The sequence below is a fragment of the Leptonychotes weddellii genome, chromosome 6, assembly GCF_054177405.1.
Source record: "Leptonychotes weddellii isolate Sample4059 chromosome 6, ASM5417740v2, whole genome shotgun sequence".
Lineage (NCBI taxonomy): Eukaryota > Metazoa > Chordata > Mammalia > Carnivora > Phocidae > Leptonychotes > Leptonychotes weddellii.
The window spans coordinates 92,562,185-92,584,018 of NC_138374.1; the positions used below are offsets into that span (position 1 = coordinate 92,562,185).

Here is a 21,834-nt window from a genome sequence, read left to right on the forward strand (position 1 = left end):
GTGAGTGCTGTGAATTGTGCGAGACTGTTGAATCACAGATCTGTACCTCTGAAAAAAATAATGTAATATATGTTAAGAAAAAAAAAAGAAGATAGCAGGAGGGGAAGAATGAAGGGGGTAAATCGGAGGGGGAGATGAACCATGAGAGACAATGGACTCAGAAACAAACTGAGGGTTCTGGAGGGGAGGGGGGTGGGAGGATGGGTTAGCCTGGTGATGGGTATTAAAGAGGGCATGTTCTGCATGGAGTAGTGGATGTTATGCACAAACAATGAATCATGGAACACTACATCAAAAACTAATGATGTAATGTATGGTGATTAACATAACAATAAAAAATTTAAAAATAAATAAATAAATGAAGAGACCTCTGTACAGAACCCCTCCCAGACAGCCTTAAGACCCTGTAAATGATTGTTTAGCTATAGCACCTGCCCTCTTTGCATTCCTCCTCCCCAGTTTCAGGAACCAATCACTTTTTAAAGACTACCACAGTGTCTCAGACTCTCTCCTTTCTATTTACCTTTCTTATCATTGCCAAACTAATTTGCTTTAAGCTTTGACTCCTGTCTCGTTACTTTTCTCTTCAAAAACCTTTGATGTTTTCCTATTTCCTACCAAATAAAATGTAACCACTTCACTGTGAGATGACTTCAGACCAAGACCTGGCTTTGCTGTGGCCCTCTATTTATTCTGCTCTCCATCCAAGGTGATATACATGCCCTTACATAAGTCATTTCAACTTCTCCTCCACTTCTCCATCTCTTACATCCTGTGGGGGGGAGGATGACAAAGGGGTTTACTGTATGGCATAAGAAGACATGCCTCAGTGCTTGGAGACAAATGTCTAGATTCTGACGTTGGTTTTCCCCAGGCTTCAAGATCTGTTGTTGTGATGCCAACAGACAAATGAACTGTGGGCTTGGTGGGGAGAAATGAGGGCACACTTCAGCCCTCAAGTGTGAAGGGAAACATTTCAGCTGCCAGCCAACCATTTCAGACAAATAGAACCTTCATCCACTTTGAAGGAAGTATATGAAAGAAAATTCTATTTGCATCTTTAATTACACAAGTTCCTTACAGCCAATGTATCAATAATATTTATACAAACATTTATCTAGCACCGTGAGCCAGCCCTAAAGGGAAAATGGAACTTGAAGTCTTGCAGAGGAAGAGATATAAATAAAGGTCCCAATGTGCATGAAGAAGAGCTCCTTGGGGTAGAAACTGGTGCTGGAGGGTGGTATGAATAGCAAATGACTCAACAAGATTTGCTGAGTGTTTATTGTGTGCCAGACACTCTTCTATATGCTGAATGAAACAGTGGACAAATTAGACAAAAGCGAATGCTCTCATGGAACCTACACTCTAAAGAAAGGAGACAGACAAAAAATGTAGGTAGATAATACACTAGAAGGTACTGAAGTGCTATGTGGAAAAGAAAACCAAGTAAAGGAGATGGGGATTGATGTCAGGGTTGCAATTTTATACTAAAGCCAGCAGGGCAGGTGTCATGGAGAAGGTGTCATCTGAGCCAAGGACCTGAAAAAGATTAGAAAGTGAGGCATGTGGATGTCTTGGGAAAGATTATTTCAGGCAGAGGGAAGAATGGCCAGAACAAAGCCCCCGGCAGAAGTTTGCTTAACACATTCAAGAAAGAGGAAGGAGAATAGTGTGGCTGGAGCAGAGGGAGTAGGTCCAGGGCAGCAAGAGGTAAAGTAAAAGAGTCATGGAGGGTAGAGGATCAGATGGTGAAGTGCCTTGAAATGGCACCGGTGGATACTTCGGGGCAGAGGAGTGATTCAACTTCTGTTGTAAAAGCAGTCCTCCGGCCTCCCTGAAGAGAATACATCATAAAGGGGTGGAGACAGGAGCAGGAAGCCTGGGGAGGAGGCCATTGCAGGAAACCAGGCAGGAAGGCAAGTGGCTGTGGTGAGAGGGGTTGGACTCTGGGTAGATTCTGACGATCTGGACAACAGGATTTAAGGAAGGGTTAGATATGGAGGATGAGGGAAATAGGGCAGCCAGGGTTTTTGCTCTGAGCTGTGGGAAGGAAGGAAATGTCTTTTACTGAGGTGGGAAAAACTGAGGGTAACACATGTATGGAAGGTAAAATATAAGGAGTTCAGTTTTGAAATTGTTAAATTCGTGATGTCCATTAGACATACAATTGAAAAATATAATATGGCCAGTTACACACACACACACACACATCTGGAGTTTAGGGGGAAAGTTGAAGCTGTAAATATAAATTTGGACCTAAATCATAAAGACTTCCTTCTGTAATAATAATAATAATAACAACAACAGCAATAATAAAACCCACCTCCTCCTCCTCTCTATTACCACCACCGGCTCCTCCTACTGTTGGTCATTTCCATGTGCCAGGCTTGGGCTGAGCACTTTACTCACATCACCTCATTTACTTCTCACAATGTCCCCATGAAACAACATTTCAGTCCCCATTCTACACATGAGAAATCTCAGGCTTAGAGAGCTTGCATAACTTGCCCAAGCTCACACAGCTGGGAAGAGCCTCATTCTACAGGAAGTGGGGAACGATTGAAAATTGAGAAAAGCACTTCAGGTGTTAATGATGGGTAAATTGCTCCAGGGATAGCACAGAAGTCAGAATGGGATGGTGCCAGACCAGTGGGGAGGCCATTCCATGGCAATGACCTGAGTCAAAGCAAGAGGTGATGTAGGGCTGAACTCAAGCTGAGGTTGCAGAGATGGGAGGGAGGGAACAGGGTCCAAATGACCAGGTAGCATGGCAAGGTTTGGTGACCCACTGAAGTGGGGACATGAGAGAACAACATTCTAAGGATTTCTGGGGGAACTGGGTGTAGGGTGGTACCATTCGCTGAGGTAGGGAACACAGGAGAATGGTTGGGACCTGGCAGGCTGGTGCCAAAGGGCCACATGAGGAAGTGGGGGTTGGGGTGTTATGTAGACATAGGCTGGGGTCTACCAGGGAAGGTCTTTCCTGGGAGGTTTAGGAGCTTAACTTTGCTCTGACTAGGAAGCCATTTGAGCCAGATCAATGGGGCCACACATAAGAATCAAGTCCTGTGGTCCTTTGCGCTTTGTGAGAGCAGGAACTGGGTTTCTGTGTGCATTGCCCTGTGCAACCATTAACACACAACAGCAACTTCACACAATAAACAACACTTTCCCACCCCACCCCCCAGTTTTCTTGCCATTTATTGGGCATACTTGCAGAAGATTTTTTTTCAGAGGCAAGCAGATTGTGCAATTGGGTTGAATAACCTGAATAAATCCATTCAGTGTTTCTATGGCATTTTTTTAAAATCCAACTTATAACAAGTAACAGCCCACTTCTCCACAACTCACTACTCCCCAACACCCCTGTTGTCTACCCTGACTGGGATAATAGGTAATTGTGTTCCAACATGCATTATGCTAAAACGCTTCTCTTTGCCCAGTTTCCATCATTATCAAAACCCAGATCCTAATCTAACTTCATCATCATTAAGCAGCCAAACCAGCTGCAGCAGTGAAAACAGGCAAAAGGAAAAGGCTTAGAAGAGCGACATTCCTCTGAGAAACAAAAGAATCATCTCTGATCAAGTGACCCAGCATGAGGGAAGGAAGAGAGAGCTCCCGGAGCTGACTAAAATAAAATTGCCGGTTAGGCCTTTTTCTCATTAGTTTTTCTTTCACACTTCACATTAGCTCAGTGAAAGGAAGATGAATTAAGAGTTAAATGCACCAAAATAACTTAAGCAATCTTTAAATAAGACTTAAATGTGCTTTGTGTTTCTACCAAAAACCCTCTTCCTATTTTGTTTGCCTCTGTCTCCCTCACAGTGACCCCTGATCCTGTCTTTTTCCCTTCTCTTTGCCTCTTGTCTCCCTTGTTCTGACCCATCCTCGGCTTGTCTCCTCTCCAAGGCCTTGTCCTTCCTTTAAAACTCCTTCCACCTTTCTGCTCTCATCCACCTCCAGAACCCTCTTTTTATCCATCCTCTTTCCAGAAACCTCTACTTGCCCTCAGCCCTTCTCCTTCTAGAACCTTCTCCTCCCCATCATACCCCTCTCTCAAGCCCATGCTTTCTGTTGTCTGGACTTAGATACCACCAGCAGCCAAATTTCTAGTGACAGAAAGCCCATTGTTGCCTGATGAAGGCAGATGATATAAAGGAGGCAATTGCTTCAATTCATAATTAAAATAAGCTAAATGAAGCAGCAAAACAAGACAGATTAATGGTTTGGAGATCTAAGGATGAACTCTTTGCAGAAGATAGTTCTCCTTCCCCCTATTCTGTTGGCACTATGTCCCAGAAGCATATCGACTAGCTGATCAATTCTCAAATTCTGGATAGATGGGCCAGTGATAAATGATTGCCCCACAACCCCTCCCCAGTTACTGCCAGACCCAGCTAATGCACACTGAACAATCCCCTGTTTCAAAACACCTTGCCCAGATTGTTTATCTCTCTCCCCTCCCCACTTTTGTTTCCAGCTACAGGGAACTCCTAAGTAGAAAATCAATAGGCGCTTTAATTACTGGCCCCCAATTCATCAGGGCCTCAACTGTAATTACTCTGCCTGAGCCGGGAGCCTCAGGAGCCAATAAACTGAGATAGCCAGGCACTGGGTAATGCACATGATGGCAAGAGGCTGGAATCTGCAGCTCAGCCTGGGAGGAGCCTTCTGAGACCTGCAGCGCCCCCACCCACCAGTCCCTTCCTGGCCCCAAGCACTGGTCAGCAGTGAGGGAGGCAGTCCCAGAGGGGAACCCAGGACAGAGCCAGTGGGGACAAGGCTGAACACAAGGCCAACCCTTCCACTCTCTCCTAGCTTTTATTCAGTCAACTGCCTCTAAAACCTTGCTACTCAAAGTGTAGTCCACTGACCAGTGCTGTCAGGAGCCACTGAGGAACTGTTAGAAATACAGAAGCTCCAACCCCCGACAGATGTACTGACTTAGATTCTGTGCTTAACAAGAGATCCAGAAGCACCGCTTCACCATCATGCTGCTGTGTGTTTCCTTTGCTGGGGCTGCTGGGGTGGTAGGACAGTGTTCTCAGTGCCCTTTCTGTGGCCTGTCTTTATACTGCTCACAAAGGCTTTCCAAAATTCCTTTCAGTTAGGCCATGAGGGGCCCAGAGATGCTAAAATGTTCCTTCTCCCTCCGTGGCATCTTTCTTTTCCTTCCACTTCCTCAGCTCTTCCCAAAGGCAGGTGGACTGAGTGTCTGAATGTTGATTGTCCACCTGGGAAGTTTTTCTCCTCCATCCCCCATGATGAAGCCTGACCAGCCATCTGCGTAGGCTCAGGGGTCCTGCTCCCATGCCCAAGCCCCCTAAATACTCCTGATTATTGCCCTCCTCAGCTCTGCTGTCAGAGGTCATTAATCTCGGGAACCTTACAGGAAGGATCCCAGGGAAATCCTCAGGTTTGTCTCTGGGACCAAGTTGGTCCCATGGGATGATGCTGGGAGGTCATGAGAAAGGCTGTTATGGGATTCCCCTCAAACATCGAGGGCTGATTCAATTGTCTCCCCCAGGAAAAGAGAATTCATCTTTGCAACATCTCAGAATGAAGGACTTCTTCGTGGTGGGCAAATTCATAACCTGTGTGCATCTGGAGTTGATTCCTCCTTCATGCTAGTGGGGCTTAGAGGCCAGGGATGGTGGCAAAATGAGCTCAGCTGCTCTACCAGCTGCCTGTGTTTCTGGTGAAGGAGAACTAGACTGCAACTGCCCTATGTCCTGCACATACATCAGCCTGGGCTTCAAGTCTGAGCACGGAGCTATTGACTCAGCTGATCAATTTCCAAGTCGCGGGCAGCCAGGCCCATGAAAAATGACTCTGTTGCCCATCACCCCACCCCACCGAGCCATGGCTAATGCAAATGGAACAATTTTCCATTTAGGAATTGCTTCTAAGCTTCTCTTTGTCCTTCTGCCTCCCAAACATAGGCGTTCCCACCTGAGCCCTCTACTCTTCTCTCTCTCTGCTCTCTTTTTGAAATTAGGTACTCCGTCAGCCTCAACTACCACTTCTGCAGGAGATGAATTCTCAAGATTCCCCCTTCCTGGGTCTCTGCCCAAACTTGACACTCATATGACTCTAGCTGGGCATTCTTGCCTGACAGTCCAATAATTATTGCCCTTAAACGTGAGATGTCTAAAAGCAAACCATCCTCCTTCTAACCGTCCCCCTCAACTGTGCTGTTTTCCATGCTGTAGCTCACATTCTTGAGAATGGCACCCGGTCTCTAACCTTCATCATCACTTACACACTACCATGGCCAGCCAGTCCTGAAGGCCATGTCTTTCAAAAATCTCTTATCCATCTCTCACTTTCTGTTCCCACTGTCACCACCTTTATTCAGACCCTGTTTATGTGAACCTGGGTGCTTGTGATAGCCTCAGTTTGGAACCCCTCTGTCCTTCCCCAGTACCAGTGGGGCTCAGTCCAAGCTGCATAATGGAATCACCTAGGTGCTGGTCATCTGAAAGGCTACTCAGGTGATCCTAACACATAGCCATGGTTGAAGATGTCTGTTCCAGCCAAGCTGGACTGTTTGCTACATGCAATATCCTCTGTCCACTCCTTCCTCTGTAACTGGGCCCCCACTCTTCCTTCTGCCTAAGGTGACGTCCACTTTTCTCTCCAACTATGGAAATGCCCCCTACCCTTCCAGACCTGGTCCAAATGTCACCTCCGGTTTGGAACTTTCTAGATCCCTCCCCAGAATTCCTGTATCACTTATACATAATACACTCATAATACACACCCTGCTCTTCCTTGTGTGATGGTCTGCGATATTGTTATATCCCTTTTATCTACTGTCACCTCCTTGAAAGATGAAAGCCTTTCCTTGGACCACCTGACTTGGAGCCAGAAAAGCAAACTTTGCATTCTGACACCTCATGAATAAAACTTTGGCTATGAAACTTTGGATAGGTTATTTAAAATCTCAGTTTTCTGTTCTGCAAAATGGGAATCAAGACTTCTAACTATTTTATGGAAGTACCACTAATAACTATTGCTAGTTTAACAATTTTTGCCTTTTCTGTTGTTTAACAGTAGCTTGGACCAATTAGCTACTTAATAAGTGGATGCTGAATAAAGAAATGAATGTATTTGAATTTTTATCATAGACTTTTTTACTCCTCCTAAAAATAATTCCAAATTAGAAAATCAATCCACTACAGTGGGACACCTAGGGCCATGGGCCCAGCAACTTCCTACAGTGTAGTCAAGCATGAAGACATCTGCTTTCCTAACTACCCTCGACACAGGCCCTTGCTGTGACATCTAAACCATGTCCTTTTTGTCAGGTGTCAAAGCCAAGAGTGGGATGTTACAGCTTCACTGTCTTCATGCAGGCTGGCCTCATGGCTGAATGCACGCACAGGCACACACACAAACAGTTCATAAATTGTGCAGCCCTCTCACGGCTACCTGCACAATCAAGAAAGCCAGCTTTGCGGCGCCTGGGTGGCTCAGTCGTTAGACATCTGCCTTTGGCTCAGGTCATGATCCCAGGGTCTTGGGATAGAGACCCACATTGGGCTCCCTGCTCGGCAGGAGGCCTGCTTCTCCCTCTCTCACTCCCCCTGCTTGTGTTCCTGCTCTCGCTATCTCTCTCTCTGTCAAATAAATAAATAAAATCTTAAAAACAATGTTTAAAAAAAAAAAAAGAAAGCCAGCTTCCCGGGCAGACATTCTCAGAGTCAGTACTCCAGGGACAAAGCCTGGGCCTGGAGATCTATAACACATGGCAGAGGGCTCTGTTTAAAAGTACTGAAGATTCCTACTGTCAGTGGGTAGCAGCCATTCCCTTCTGGGACCAAGCACCTAATGAGTTAACAAAATATATTTTTCAAGAGAAGGACATTCGTCTGGGGGAATTCTGGAGCAAAGAATGCTCAAACTTGAGGAGCCTGAGATCACGGGTCAAACAAAGTATCATGTAGAGCAGGGGGTGTCTGCCAAGCAACCCCCCAGTGCTCTGCCTCAGTCCCTTCCCAGCCACCTCTCTGCTGTGGCCTTCTCTGGCCTGCATTCCCCAGCCTCTGTGCTCATTTAAATGCTCATTTATGTTTCTGGATGAATAATCCCTGAAAGCAACTAGATTAGCAGAGTCCTTTATCCTGACTCACAGCACTTGTGGCTCTGAGGAGCACTAAGTAATTAGAGAACATTATCCTATTCATCCCATAAAACCCAGGAGAGGAAGGCAGGAGACAAGGACTACCATTGCCCTCTTGAAGCAGAGGAACTAAAGGCCTGGATGGGAAATGAGGTGGCCAAGGTCACAGTTAGGCAAAAGCAAGAGGCAGAGTGGGCATAACCCACAGTGTTGGTCACTTGGGGTTTCAAGGCTGGGCAGCGTAGTAAGATGAGTTGGCCTGGGGGTTTGGCAAAGCCGCTGAGACTTTCCTTCTCTCCTTGATAAGTCCATTAACACTTTCATTCTATCCTGAATAAACTGATAAACTGAGACTCCAGTACCCCAAAGGGCCAGAAAAACCCAGAACCTTGTAAGAGTTGGAAGGGCCTTGGCAGTCCATCACAGGGCTGCTTAATTTATGCAGAAGCCCAGGGAGACCATGATTTGTCCAAGGTTACAGAGGTTGTTCATGGCCAAAGTGGGTCTAGAATTCAGGTCTCCTGAGTCTGCCCAGTGCTTCTTCAGGATGCAGACCACCCCATAGAAGAGTTTGGGTTTCCATTTTCATCACAATCTTAGAGTGCTGGAATGTTTCTGACCAACGGCTTCTCTGAATTTTCCTCCTAAGCCTTCTCATCTCCACATGGTCATAGGGAAAAACCACTGCTGAAGAAGTCCCAGCCTTGACAAGAGGCAGGGCCTGCCTGGCAGGTGACTTCCCTGCAATCTTTCCAGGACCACCCCACTGAATAGCACATTTCTGCCCCAAAAGGTGAATCAGATTAGTGTCCTTATAAGAGGAAAAGAGACCAGAGTTTTCTCTCTCTCCCCACCATGTGAGGACAGAGCAAGCCAGGAAGAGTCCTCACTAGGAATTGAAACAGCCAGTACCTTGATTTTGAACATTGAGCCTCCAAAAACTGTGAGACAAAATTCCTGTTGGTTAAGTCACCCAGTCTGTGGTATTTTGTTATGGCAGCCTGAGCTGACTAATGCACCTCCCCATCCACAATTCATTCATCTTTCAACCTCCTCAGGGACACCAGTCCCAGTCTGGCACTGTGCTCAGGGCTCAGACATTAGCATTTACAAATAAATTTAAAAAGTAGATGTATAAATAGATTGGTAGGTTTATTAAGTATTTTAAAATGCATAATGCACTAAGTGGCCAAATAGAGGTATTTTATAATGGGAATTGGAAGCAATGGGTTTTAGTTTCAACAGAGCTTCCAAAGGCAGTGGAGTTTGGGCATGGACTGCCTCTTAGGACAAAGGTTTCCTGCCTGGTGGAGGAAGGAGGACCATGTCTCAATCAGGGAGAAAGTAGATATCCCTGTTTTGTTCTCCTTGAAGGTTTTAGAAGACTATATTATAGCTCTGATGCTGGTTTAAATGACATCATCCACGCTTTGAGGGTCTTCCCTCAACACCCAGGTCAATTCCCACATCTTCTGTGGAGACCATGTGCCACACCACTCAGGACTTGGCCATCAGCTAACTCAACCCTCTCATTCTACAGACTGAGGAAACAGATTCAGTGACATGCCCTGGATTTTGAGTCATCTTCTTGGGTGTAGTTGTCTTCGTTGTGCTTGCTTTGTACTTCACCGATGTGCACAAGGCTGCCTCTTGCTCTTCTCGAGGGGCTCAACTCAAATGTCACCTCATCTGGGAGACCTTTCCTGACCACCCTCGCTAAAGCAGCCCCCTCTACCTCCCAACACGCCAGTTAGTCTCTAACACATTATCCTACTTCCCTGTTTTCATAGCGCTTTACAGGGTCTAAAATAATCTTATTTGAGTATCTGCTTATTACCCCTCTCCTTAAGTTAGAATGTAAGCTGTTTGAGAGCAGACTGGCACACAGTGAGTGCTCAATTAATACTTGTGGACACACAGAGCTGTACTCTTCGTGGATAACTAGACACACCCTGGCTATGTTTGCCCCACCCAAGACTTTAAACCAGATGGATCTGCCCACATGCCACCTGGTTGCCTCTGATTTGACTCTCACTTGAAGCAATTTGACTGAAGTTCTGTTCCTAAAGATACCTTGGCTTCTGTTCATTCTGCTCTTGTGGTTACTGGCTCCAAAATCCAGCTTCACCTTCCCCTCCAGGTCTCTTATTCACAATGGGCTGCCTCTTGCTTTAGCACCACCCTGAATCTCTCTTTTACGTGGAGGAAGAAGCCTTGTCTTTCCTCCTTAGTTCCCCAAACCCTCCTCACACACACACACAACTGGAGGGCATCATCCCCTCCACCTCTGTATCCCTCTCTATCCCAACTCTCAGCTCCTGAAATCCCCACTCCCCCACTCCACCTACCAGCCTGCCACTCCAGTCGGATGTGCCTTTTCCCTCTTCTGCAATCACAGGACAGCAGTGAACTTGGCATCAGGATTTATTTTTAAACTCAATCACGAGCACCTGGCTGCTACTCTAGCTGTAACTGGCTTCCAGAAGTAGGGTCACTCCTTTGGTTCACGCACCCCAAAACTATAGAGCCACCCTTACTCCCACCAGGAGTGCTCAGCTTACCTGTCTAAGGGAATCATTGATTTTCCTTCCCTGTCACACCTGGTTTCTGTCCTCGTGCATGACTGCTCCTGTTGCCACCCTACCGGGCCTCTGCCTGGAGGTGGAGAGCTTCATTTTCTTGATGTGTGTTTCCTGGTCATTCCCTCCTCCTCTTTCCCTTTACCTGGTTTGAATTGTGAATAATTCATGTGTTTCCATGATCCTGCCACGTATTTTCTCCCTCATGAATCAAATCCCTGAGACACAGTTTATTTTCTCACCATCCTCTGGTCTGAGTTGCTGACAGGGACAGGGTTTATTCCTGTAGGTCATGAATGGAGGCCAATACTTATGCCTTGAGACAGTTACCATTTTTCCTATTCTGCTCTTCCATGATGCTCGATTTTTCTAGTGTATTTTAAGAGGTGTATTTTTGTATAATATTGCATGGTTGGAGAGATAGATATATAAATGGGTAGTTAGAGAAATAAATAGATGCACAAATAGACATAATTATTTCCCCATACAGTTCGCTCAATCACCTTTCTTATTTATTTCAAGTTTCTGGGAGGAAAGTGGCAGGTGCTTTTGACATGCTCCTCATATGCAGTGGATGCCCTTACCCCCAGTTTGTAGCCCCCATTCTGAAAAGTGGTCCTCATAAGGACCCTCGTAATAGCTCTTATCTAGAGTCTACCAGAGTGTCATTTCCATTCACGTAGCCCCCAAATATCTGTTGAGGGCTTACTATGCAGCGGGGACTGGGCAAGACGCTAGGAATACAATGTGAGCAAAATAAATACTATCCTTGATCTTTTGGAACTTACGGACTACTGGGAAACTGGATATTAATTAAGCTTATGTGTCTATATACACATACATGTGTGTGTGTATAAAATATGTATTATATATAATATACATCTATTTCTCAACTGATAAATTTGATATGTTTATATGAAATTTGTTATTTTTACTTTTAATATTTTGATCACATTTGATAAAAATGATATTAGATATATAAACTATATATATATATAAAGAGAGAGAGAGATTTCTAAGCTGACAAATTCGAAACCTGTAAATATAAGAAAATTGTGACCTCAAAGTCAGGAAAGTAGTTAAAGGAGTTGCCTCTGGTGGAAGGAAGGGTTTGTGATCAGAAAGAGACATACAGGGTGTCCTTGGAGTTTTAGTGATGTTCTATTGCTTGACCTGGAGGGTGGTTACAGGGAGCTTGAATAATTATTATTGATTACATTTTATGTTTAGGTTTTATTTACACTTCTGTGTATATGTTACATTTTACAACTTAAAAACTTTAAATGATAAAGAGAAACTTACAAGTTTCCATGAGAGCATGTAACAGGGGCACCTGGCCTGCTTCAGAGATCCAGAAATTATTCCTGGGAGGAAGAAGCATCTGAATTGAGATTTGCAGATGAAGATGGGGTAGGCCATCAAAAGAACTTGGCAATAATTTTGTTACATGTCTCCCCTAGAATGCATGTTTCATGAGCTTAGAGGTCTTAGTCACCACTTGATATTCAGAACCGAGGACAGTTCCTGGAACATTGGCGTCTCTTACCTGAGCACTCTTCAATGTGTTTGTTTCTGCATTCCAGATGTGTCATGGAGATGGAAGTGAAGTGATGGAAGAAAGCATCTGAGTTGCCAAGTACATAAAAAATGCAATGAGGACAAAAAGCTTAGAGTGTTTAGAAGCCACCCTGAGGATCCCAGCACTTCTGTCATAGAATGGCCAAGTAAATGAAGCAGAAAATGGGTTATTTAAATGATAGTAAATATGGTGAAAGAAAACATTTAAGTTACTAGTGCTACTGGGTATGTTAAAACACCAATCTTCAAAGATTACCCAGGAATAAATGGTCAAACCAATGCCATCCAACTAATCTTTACTCAAACAAGATAATATGAGCTTTTAAAGCACAGAGAAAAATGTGAAATTATAAAAAAAATGGGTATTTTTAAAATATTCTTATTCTCCCAGAATAATTCATATGATAGCACAAAATGATATCCTTCAAAGTAATGGCTGTTTTTCAGTGAAGTAAATCTGATATACAAATAACCCTTGATTATAGGCAACAGAGGTAGAAGAGGGCATGCCTGAGGAAATTAGCTTGAATGAGCCCCAATGTGACATGTAAGGAGTGACAGCCAAGCAAAAATAAGGATATAAAGAGGCAACAGATCTACACTAGACTGAAATGAAGATCTTCTCTCCCATACTACTCAAAGATACTCTAAAGAAAGGGACCAGGTCATGATAAGGGACCTGCTTAAGGAATGACAAAGGAACTCTAATGATAGCTTGAACCTATTGTCTACTAAACAGTCCGTGTGGGGTCGAAAAATGGTGACTCTTTTTCCAGGGAGTCATATATTGCCCAGAAATTTTAGGTCTATGAGATTTTTGTTAAAAATCTCAAATTTCTCCATAGTAACTTTCAAGGACTACAATTTTCACAACAGTGTTTAGGGTTAGCCAGGTATACCTGCTTAAAGTCACAATCAAGACTAAACCAAATCCCAGATCTATCTTTCTACTGAGATGAAATTTTCTGCAGCTCACAATGATGAAGCATTCAGAAGACAGCAATGACCCAGCACATTCTAATGGAAAAAGCACTGTGTTGGCAATCCAGCTGGTCTTGGTTTTACCACTAATTTGCTTTGAGACTTCCCTACTCTGGCCTCAGTCTCTTTGTCTATAAAATGAGAGAGCTTTAGGTACTTTCTAAGATTTCTCTAAAATCTAGGAAACAGATATTATAGAAGTCCTGAGGTGCTGAGACTGGCATTTTTTGATTAACCAATATGAGTGGCACAGAGTGAATAGTAAAGGGAGTTATAAAGTGGAGGTCAAAGAGATAGGAAAGATTTCATTGATCAGGGCAAAACATTTTAATTTTATTTTTAGTGTGAGGGAGATCATTGGAGGACTTTAAGACAGGAAGGAAAATCATCTGATTTAAATTTTCAACAGATCACTTTCATTTTAGGTACAGATTGGCTCCAGGGGAAGAATGGAAAGAGGATAACGGCTGGGGGCTTTTGCAGTGGTCCAAGCAAGAGCTGGGGCATTCATAGTAGAGGAAGGATTTGAAAAGTTCCTTAGAGATAGAGTCAACAGCACTTGCTGATGGATTGAATATGGAGTGGTGAGTGAGGACAGAGAAATGAATGATGACTTCTAGTTTTCTCACTTGAGCAACCAGCTAGGTGTAGTACATTTTACTGAGAACAGAGAAACTAGAAGAGGCAAGTTCAGGGCATCAATGAATCAAGAATTCTTTTTGCACATATTAAGTTGGAAGATTTTATAAAATATCAAAGTAGAGATACCAGGTAGACTGTTGGGGTGTCTAAACTGGGTTCCAGAAAAATGTCAGGGCTAAAGGCATGGATTTGGTTAGCCATTGGTGTGCAAGTGGTATGTGGCCACCTGAGGTGAAAGTGAGGCTGGAGAAGAGAGAGGAGCCCATGACTGAACTCTACAGCTCTCTAACTTTTAGAGATTGAGTACAGAAAGAGAAACAAGCAGAGTAGTGAAACAGAGGGAAAACCTAAGAAGTCCACGTCACCAAAGCAAAGCGGAGACAGTGGTTTAAGAAAAGGAGTAATTGCCTAATTATGCTGAGAGGTCAAGTACAAAAGTAACAGAAATGACGATGAGATTTGGCAACATGAGGTCACTGTGCTTTCAGTAAGTTTTGCCATCAATGAGAGCTGAATAATAGAGTGGAAACTAGGAGAGTAGACTCAGGAGGGGCTTTCATGTTTTTTAACGTTGGAAATAAGCACATTTACATGCTTATTGGAAAATGAAGTAGTGAAGGGGAAATTGAAGATTCAAGAAAGAAGTGGTGATAATTGCAGGAACGAACTTAGGAAGCATGAGGTGATGAGTTCCAGAACCCAGAGGGGGTTGGCATTTGCACGGAGCAGGGGCATGGCAGCCAGGAATAAGGAGGGAAGACCGAGAGGACAGGCACGGTGATAGCAAAAGGTGTGGAGTCAGTGGCAGGAAGATGAGGGAGTTCCTGGCTGTCAAAATACCAGTAAGTCATCAGCTGGAAGAAATCTAAAAGGGAGTAGGCAGTCTTTGGAGAAAGGAGATATAAAATTATCATTTTGGACAGTGGAAAAGTAAACATACTAAGGAAGAGTCATGGAATTGCCAAACTGTTTTCAGTATCCACTTGAGATTTACAGTCATAATTGTAAAGCAACAACAGTTGGCACAACTATTTTTCTCTGACATGCTAAGCATGATCAGGAGGTAGGTTTAACCAGGTTTACACCTGACAAGAAGGTGAGTTCAGGACAGGAAGTCTGGAGACGTTTTTGTAAGAGATTAATGGCAAAATGGTGGACAGAATCTAAGCCTGGTAAAGTGAGGCAATGGATAGTGAAATAAAGGGGCAGGGGCTTGGAGAAGTCAGTGCCATTCTGTAATTGCTGCATCTGGAGCACTAGAGCAGAAGAAAAGGACGAGTGGCCAGAGTCAGGAAGCTTGAGAGGAGGACTTCGGAAAAAGTGCAGGTGATGGCACTGTCAAAGGCGAGAATATGGTGGAGGAAGTGGCTGGGCCCTCTGATGCTGTCATTAAAGTTTGAGAGAGCCATTCCTTGCTTTCCTGACCTGTGTATCATCAATCCTTACAAATGACCAGAGAGATAGTTTCCTAACAGGCATGATTTAAAGGACATTGCAGGAGCCCCATCACCCAAAATATCCCTACAGAGACAAGTAACTGGCTTCTGACATTCTGCTACAAAAGCTTCCTTAATTCCTTTCCTTCTGCTTTCAGTAAGTGCCACCACCTAACCTATTAATTCATAATCAATCATTTATGCATAGGTGTGATTTAGTGGCTCAGAGCCTTTCAAGTAAGACAGCAGCTGGCTGCAATCAGATTTTAATAGGCTGTAGGGCACAGCTTTTAAGAAAGAATCTGAATAGGGACCCTGCAAAGGGAGAAGGGGGTTTGGATATAAATATCTGTTGAGTTCCTACTATGTGCTCAGCTCTGCTCCAAGAGTTTTGCCTATGTAATATTTGAGATGCCATTTTTCTTCCTATTTATGCAGTAGGAGCACATAAAGAGAAATCTCTATCATCTGCCCAAGCCCACAGCTAATGAGTGATGAAGCCAGTGTCTGAAGTCAGAGCTGCAGAGCCCAGGAAAGGTGTTTGGATGTGAGGAAGAGACATTAAAAGAAGAAATGCAAGGGCCCTGAGGCACATCTTGGCAATCCTCATAATCCTCATCTCCCAGCCCCTTTCCTAAGGACCTTGAATTGTGTGTGGTTGTTTTTTTGTTTTTGTTTTTGTTTTTACTTTCTTTATGAGGCTGTTCCTTGATGAGTTTTTTCCTCCCTTCTGGATATTTTAAACAATAATTTAAATTTTTATTAGGTGCTCAGCCACAGTATAAATACCCCCATTTGAATTGCTGACATACAAATCAATAGGGAAGCACTTTCCCAGACTGGAGCCCTGGCATGAGAGCCTTCCAGCCACATCCTCTTTGCAGAAGAGAAGGAGTTGAAGAAAGAGAACAGACAATTTTCTTAAACAAGCCACAGTTAAAGGAAACAGAATGAGCATTCAAGGTTTCTGGTCCCAGGGCTTTTCTTTCTTTTGTTCTCTATTCCTCATTCTCACTAAACAATCTCGCCTTTAACCTCTGTATTAGCAATCAGAGTGGTGTCATTTTTATAGGAGGAAGTAGAGAAAGCAGCATGGGTGGCTGAGAACCTGGCCGCATGTTTTGGAAAAGGAGAGCAGAACAGCATCCCACAATTCTGTCAGAGATGAGGAGTTTAGTGGTCCCATCGACCCACCTCCAAGTCCCCACCATCGCTCTCTGGCTTAGAGATCTTGTAGTAAAAGATATGGTTAATATAAAAGAATATCTCAGTGGCAAAGAGAATTTGGTTAGGTTGTGCTGTTTCTTTAATTGTCTGATGAACAGGGCAACAAGCTTGCATCCTCCAACATGGCAGCACCATGATCCAGTGATCCTGTGTTCTGCTATATTCCATCTCTCAGTTACCTTTCAACATGCCCTTTCTATGACTCTCAGCTTTACGTACACTGTTCCTTCTCTGGTTAATGGGGTATCCCATCCCCTTCCCCCCATGTAGCTGGTTCCTAAACATTAACACTTCATTATGCTAGTTTTGTGGCTTCCCCTCCACCCTGACCAGATTGGGATGTCCTCAAAGACAGGGAGCCATTAACAAAATGCCTGAGTCAGGGTAGGTTAAAACAGAGAATATAGAGAATACTGGGGTGCCTGGAAGGCTCAGTCAGTTAAGTGTCTGCCTTCGGCTCAGGTCATGGTCCCAGGGTCCTGGGAAAAAAAATTGTCTGTTCTCTTTCTTCAACTCCTCTTCTGCAAAGAGGATGTGGCTGGAAGGCTCCCATGCCAGGGCTCCAGTCTGGGAAAGTGCTTCCCTATTGATTTGTATGTTAGCAATTCAAAAGCCCTGAATCGGGTTCCCTGCTCAGCAACGAGTCTGCTTTCCCTCTCCCCACCCTTTCCCCACCCCATCCCTGCTCGCGCTCTCTCTCTCGCTATCTCTCTCTCTCTCTTTCTCTGTCTCTCTCAAGTAAATAAATAAAATCTTTAAGAAACATTTTTAAATTAAAAAAAAAAAACAGAGAATACTGGATGAAGACCCATTCATTCATTCATTTAACCAATTTACTAAACACAGTGGTCCAGGCTAGGAATCCAAATGTGAATAAGACAAAGTTCTTATTCTCACAGAGTTTGCATTCTATTGGAAGGAGACCAACAGCAAGAAAAAAATCAAATATTATGTTGGTTGGTGATAAATGTGATAAATAATAACAAAATGGTAGAGTGACAAGGAGAGCTATTTTGTTTCTTTTTTTAGCCTCTCCCTATTTCCCCCCACCTCCCAGCCTTTGGCAACCACTTTGCTACTTCCTGTTTCTATGAGTTCAACATTTTTTTTTAAGATTTCATAAATAAGTGATACCATGCACTATTCCTCTTTCTCTGTCTGGCTTATTTTGCTTAGCATAATGTCCTTCAGGTTCATCCATGTTGTCACAAATGACAGGATTTTCTTCTTTTCTAAGGCTGAATAATATTCCTGGGGGGGTGTGTATGTGTGTGTATTTCACATCTTCTTTATCCTTTCATCCATCAGTAGACACTTAGGTTGTTTCTATACCTTGGGTATTGTGAATAACGCTGCTGTGAATATGGGAGTGCAGATATCTCTTTAAGATACTGATTTCATTTCCTTTGGATATATACCCAAAAGTGGAATAGCTGGACCATATGGTAATTCTATTTTTAATTCCTTGAGGGACTTTCATATTGTTTTCCGGAGTGGCTGTACCAGGTTACATTCCCACCAACAGTGCACAGGGTTCCCTTTTCTCCACAACCTCATCAACACTTGCTACCTCTTATCTTTTTGATGATAGCCATTATAACAGGTGTGAGGCGATATCTCCTTGTAGTTTCGATTTGCATTTCCCTGATGCTGAGTGATGTTGAGCATCTTTTCATGTGTCTGTTGGCCATCTGTATGTCTTCTTTGGAAAAATGTCTGTTTAGGTCCTTTGCCCATTTTTAATTGGATTATTTCTTTCTCTTCTTTCTTCTTTTTTGCTATTGAGTTGTATGAGTTCCTTGCATATTTTGGATATTAACCCCTTATTGTATACATGGCTTGCAATTATTTTATCCCACTCCATAGGTTGCCATTTCATTTTGTTGATGGTTTCCTTTGCTGTGCAAAGTTTCTCAGTTTCTTATATTCCCACTTGTTTATTTTTGCTTTTGTTGCCTTTGCTTTTGGTGTCAAGGAGAGCTATTTTAGATAAGATTATTAGGGCAAGCTTCTCTGTGGAGGTAACATTTGACGCTACTTGCCTGGTGGACACAGGCTCTATGTTCTTTTGCTAGTGTTAGAACAAGGCGGGAGCTTGTCTCTGTGTAGTGCTGTGATGAGTGACTCAGGTTCCCAAGATGGCTGGTGGGGTAGGCAGGAAAGCCAAGACTCTCTGGCCCGCAGGAAACTTGGCTGTCATAGCATTAAGCATTAATCTACTGAGGGAACTATCTCAGAACACATTGTAGAAATGAAAGGACTTGAAAACCTGATGCCAAAGTCTTTGAGGGATACCCCAAGCCTTGTCCAATTCCCATGAGATGCTGTAGAGCCCACGGGAAATGATTTTTTCTTCTGGGTATCTGGGCAGAGGATCTTCTTGATCTTTGTGATTTCAATTACCAGCCCAATCACAGCATAACAAAGAGGGCTATAAAATGATTAAATCCAAAGCTTCAAGATTTGTGATCTCAATTCTGTCACTTACCACCTGTGCTATCTTGGACAAGCCATTCAAACTATAGTAATTTCCCCATGTATAAAATTGGAGTAATTAATAAGAGTCATTTTGCTTACCTTCTCAAATGGTTGACCAAATATAATAATATATAATCATATTATGAAAATTATGAAGCACAACAATGTAAGAAGTTATTGCTACTGGGAAAAGGTAATCAACATTTACTGAATACTTATAAAGTGCCAGGAGTGCTATAGATGTTACCTTATTCAATTTTCACGAAATTCCTAGGAGGTGTTAGCATCCTTACATTAGAGTCAAGGAAGTAGAGGCCCTGAGAGATTGAGCGACCTCATCAAGAGGGCAGAGCTGAGCAGAGCTAGGATCTAAGCTCAGGTCCACTGTCTTCAGAACTGAAGCCCTTCTCTCTAACTCTGTGTCTTCCTGCCTGTGGATGGTTGGCCCAAGCTTGGGATAGATTCTCAGCCCTGAATCACCTTACCCAGAGCTGGGATATGCATTCCCCACCCCAAAGTTCCTGGTTCAGCCTCTGTGCAAGAACTAAACACCAGCTTCTAACCAAGCCTGCATTGGGGTGCCCATACCTCCTCTGTCCCCAGTGCTTCTGCTCCAGGATGAACCTGCCTCTTGGCTCAGTCTGCCACACTCTCTGGCACATTTTGGGGTTAGGGGATGCTCTAAAGCACTGCACAGTCCACCTGCTCCTTTGGCTGATATCCTGCCACCATCCCCATCTCTGACTACAGAGCAGAGATACAGCTGGGTTACTTCCAGCTGCCCTATGCCCCCAGCCAACACTACCTGTCTCCCCTGCAATCATAAGTGGTCCTGACCTCCGCTGGTATGCAATTTCCATCCTCACAGCTGAACAAGAAACCTCAACAGGAACAAACTGGGCTTTGCGGCATCTGCCTGCCATACTCCTCCCAGCTGGACCAATCATTTGAGAATCCGTTACAAGAGTTTCATCTTGCACAATGGCAGAGCAGAGTTAAAAGAAGCATCCCACAAGTGAATGGGTAGTTACAACTGTGGTCCAGATAATCCCCAAAGTGGATAAACCACAAAGTGAATGAGGCTTTTGTGAATAGATGAGAATTGACACCACCTTCACCACCTTGTGAGATTGGATGAAGGAAAATGCATTTAAGAAAACTCACTTGCCTTGAAGCTGGATTCTTTTCTCATCCTGAAGGAGTTAGATGAGGCTTTGTTGAAAAAACAGAATGACTCCCCAAAGGAGGGGAGTGGAAGAAGTGACAACACTAAGCCCCCAAGAGAAATAGTGACTGCTTTGGTCTTATTTTTAAACCAACCTTTGTGATTCAGACAAGCTTGTGAGGACTAGGATTCTCCAGTTTTTTTGCATCTCTCTCTCTGGCAACGGAGAACCTGGGTAGTTTCTGAGTGATGCTCAGGACAGCATGGTAATTAAGTGCACAGAGTTCTCGGGTTCAAATCCTGGCTCTGCCATTTATTGTAAACCTCCAGGAAAATTAAGTAATCTCTCTGTGCCTTAGTTTTTCCATCTGTAAAATGGGGATAATAATCATACCTCACTCAAAAAGTGACTGTACAAATTTATTAAGTTTTTCTGTGTGGAGTACTAAGATCTCTGCCTGGCAATAGTTTTAATCCTGTAGGTGTTAGCAATTATTATGTTACTGAAAAATAGGCATGGAGCTATTTTTGGATCCAGCTGGTGATTTATGAATCCAGGAAATCCCGAACATCCGAGAAGCAGATCTTGGGTAACCACTCCCCACAATTCCTACCTCATCACTGGCGGGGTCTGCTCAGGCAGCTGCTGAGTCTAACTCTGGGGTGAGGAGCAAAACTTCAGAAATGAAGAGTCTCTTTCCCTTCCTAGCAGCCTTTTGCCATGGGCTAATAATCCCTTTCACAACATTTGACCTTAAGAGCGTAAAAAGAAAAGGGCAAACATTTCAAGGAGCAGGAGTCCAGTCTCCTCCGGGGTTCCCCACTGGGGCAGAGCTGGGGATGTCAGGTGGGATCCCTGGCCTGTCAAATGTGATCTCCAGGGACACAGAGGAAGAGAGAGAGAGAGAGAGCGTGCTCCATACTGTTCACTGTCTCCTGGGCTACAGCCACAGAGAAGTGGGGCTGGGGGGCTGAGGAGGAACCGCTGTGGGGTCAGAGGGAGGATGCTGCCAAGGAAGCCACCCCAGACCTTCTCTGGTGGGGCTTTATTTTTTTTTCCCTCCCAGTCTCTAAGGATGGCTGCCTGAATCTTTCATTCTCACTAAATTAAGCTGATAAAATACAAATGAAAAAGGGGTGGGTGTGGGGAGGAGCGTACGGCACTCTTACTCTGCATTTTAATAACTCTTGCGCTGTGCCTCAGAACATTTTTAATAAGAGATTGACAGATAGTGGTCTCCCTCCCCTCACCCTCACTCGGCACATATCAGGGTCCGGATCAACAGCACCCTTCCCTCTCCTCCAGAATATTCCACTCGGTCCCTCCCTTGGATGGAGGCTGACCCAGGAATGAAACTGTGCCGTTGGCATGATTTGCTGACCTCTTGAGGGTTAAGTCTTGAAAGGCACCCCTAGGAACCCAAAGATACTCCCCAGGGAACTGTACCCCCAGGTAGGCAGCATTCCTGCCTCTGAGCTTTTCCAGGAGCCAGTTATAGGAACACAGACAGGTCCCACTACAGGGGCAATCATCAGTCAACCTTCCCCTGAGTGTCTGCCGTGGGCACTCTGGCCCAGAGGCCTGTGTAAGACTGAGAAGAGCTGGTAGCAAGATGA

The 21,834-nt window shown here is 44.1% G+C and overlaps 1 protein-coding gene across 1 annotated transcript in view; it reads right to left on the minus strand.

Annotated features, from left to right (window-relative positions):
• TNR (tenascin R) overlaps window positions 1–21,834 on the minus strand; it is a 399,529-nt gene that overhangs the window by 366,619 nt on the left and 11,076 nt on the right. The gene's annotated exons all lie outside the window — the stretch shown is intronic.